The 2,226-nt window shown below is 44.9% G+C and overlaps 1 protein-coding gene across 1 annotated transcript in view; it reads right to left on the bottom strand.

Moving 5' to 3' along the window:
• MSH5 (mutS homolog 5) overlaps nt 1-2,226 on the bottom strand; it is a 24,764-nt gene that overhangs the window by 6,458 nt on the left and 16,080 nt on the right. The gene's annotated exons all lie outside the window — the stretch shown is intronic.

Raw genomic sequence — 2,226 nt, 5'->3', positions numbered from 1 at the left:
AGTATATAAATAAAAAATAATAAAATAAAATTTTTTTTGGTGGCGGAGCGTGCTTTTAGCCGTTTTCATCCCCCTCCTTGTGAGAGTGGGAGCCTATAAAAAAAAAAAAAAAAAAAAAAAGAAAGAAAAAAAAGTGGGAGAAAAATCAAGCAATTTTCTGTATTTCTATATGATTTCTATCACTTGGCAACCAAATAGATGAAAGGAAGTTTCTTTTTACAGAAATTTCTGGCTAATAAATGAAGAAAGAATGAGAGATTTAAATAATACAACTTTGTAATCGCTAAAGAATTAATAGATGGCTGGGCGTGGTGGCTCACGCCTGTAATCCCAGCACTTTGGGAGGCCAAGGCAGGCAGATCACCTGAGGTCAAGAGATCAAGACCCTCCTGGCCAACATGGTGAAATCTTGTCTGTACTAAAAATACAAAAATTAGCTGGGCGTGGTGGTGTATGCCTGTAAGTCCCAGCTACTCAGGAGGCTGAGGCAGAAGAATCGCTTAAACTCAGAGGGCGGAGGTTGCAATGAGCCATGATTGTGCCACTGCACTTCAGCCTGGCGACAGAGGGAGACTCGTCTCAAAATAAATAAATAAATAAATAAGGAATTGACATATCAGACATTATGGTCCTCTACTTCCAAAACAGTACTGGAAAAAAAAACCTAATCATGCTTCTAGAACTAAATATTAATTTACAGAAACTATAGAAGAGAGAGAAATGTGCCAAAAACATCTAGGAAATGCAAACAGCAAAATCTAGGCTAAGGGAAAACACTGTAAGACAAATAATAATCTAGTTTCTTCAACAAATTGCAAGGAGAAGGAAAAGAGAAAAAGAAAGAGAGAACAAGAGAGAAAAGATAGAGAAGGAACCTGTAGATTAAAAAGGACTAGAGCCATCATCTGGCTGGGCATGGTGGCTCACACCAATAGTCTCAGCACTTTGGGAGGCCCAGGCAGAAGGATCACTTGAGCCCAGGAGTTTGAGACCAGCTTGGACAACATAGTGAGATCCTGTCTCTACAAAAAATAAAAAATTGGTCAGGCATGATGGCTCAGGCCTGTAATCCCAGCACTTTGGGAGGCCGAGGCAGGCAGATCATCTGAGTTTAGGAGTTCGAGACCAGCCCGACCAACAGGGAGAAACCCTGTCTCTACTAAAAATACAAAATTAGCTGGGCATGGTGGCACGCACCTGTAATCCCAGCTACTCGGGAGGCTGAGGCAGGAGAATCGCTTGAACCCAGGAGGTGGAGGTTGCGGTGAGCTGAGATCACACCATTGCACTCCAGCCTGGGCAACAAGAGCAAAACCCCATCTCATAAATAAATAAATAAATGAAAGCAAAAAATAAAAAATTAGTTGGGTGTGGTGGCCATCACCTGTGGTCCCTGCTACTCAGGAGGCTGAGGTGGGAGGATCACTTGAGCCCAAGAGTTTGAGGCTGCAGTGAGCTACAATTGTGCCATTGCACTCCAGCCCAGGTGACAGAGTGAGACCCTGTCTCAAAAAAAATTTTTTTCAGGTATTTGATGATATCAAATATATAATTTTTAAAGTAAGATAACAATATTGTTATTCTTTTTTTTTTTTTTGAGATGGAGTCTCGCTCTGTCGCCCAGGCTGGAGTGCAGTGGTGCGATCTCGGTTCACTGCAAGCTCCACCTTCTGGGTTCACGCCATTCTCTTGCCTCAGCCTCCCGAGTAGCTGGGACCCCAGGCACCCGCCACCGCGCCCGGCTAATTTTTTGTATTTTTAGTAGAGACGGGGTTTCACCGTGTTAGCCAGGATGGTCTCAGTCTCCTGACCTTATGATCCACCCGCCTCGGCCTCCCAAAGTGCTGGATTACAGGCGTGAGTCACCGTGCCAAGCCTGTTATTCTTTTTAAAAAATAATTTTCTTTTAGAAATTACCCTTAAAGGCCGGGCGCGGTGGCTCAAGCCTGTAATCCCAGCACTTTGGGAGGCCGAGACGGGCGGATCACGAGGTCAGGAGATGGAGACCATCCTGGCTAACACGGTGAAACCCCGTCTCTACTAAAAATACAAAAAACTAGCCGGGCGAGGTGGCAGGCGCCTGTAGTCCCAGCTACTCCGGAGGCTGAGGCAGGAGAATGGCGTGAACCCGGGAGGCAGAGCTTACAGTGAGCTGAGATCCGGCCACCGCACTCCAGCCCAGGCGACAGAGCAAGACTCCGTCTCAAAAAAAAAAAAAAAAAAAAA

Source organism: Piliocolobus tephrosceles, chromosome 5 (assembly GCF_002776525.5).
Source record: "Piliocolobus tephrosceles isolate RC106 chromosome 5, ASM277652v3, whole genome shotgun sequence".
NCBI classification, from domain to species: domain Eukaryota; kingdom Metazoa; phylum Chordata; class Mammalia; order Primates; family Cercopithecidae; genus Piliocolobus; species Piliocolobus tephrosceles.
The sequence above is the reverse complement of the archived record's forward strand: the minus strand, read 5'-3'. Positions and strand labels throughout refer to the sequence as shown.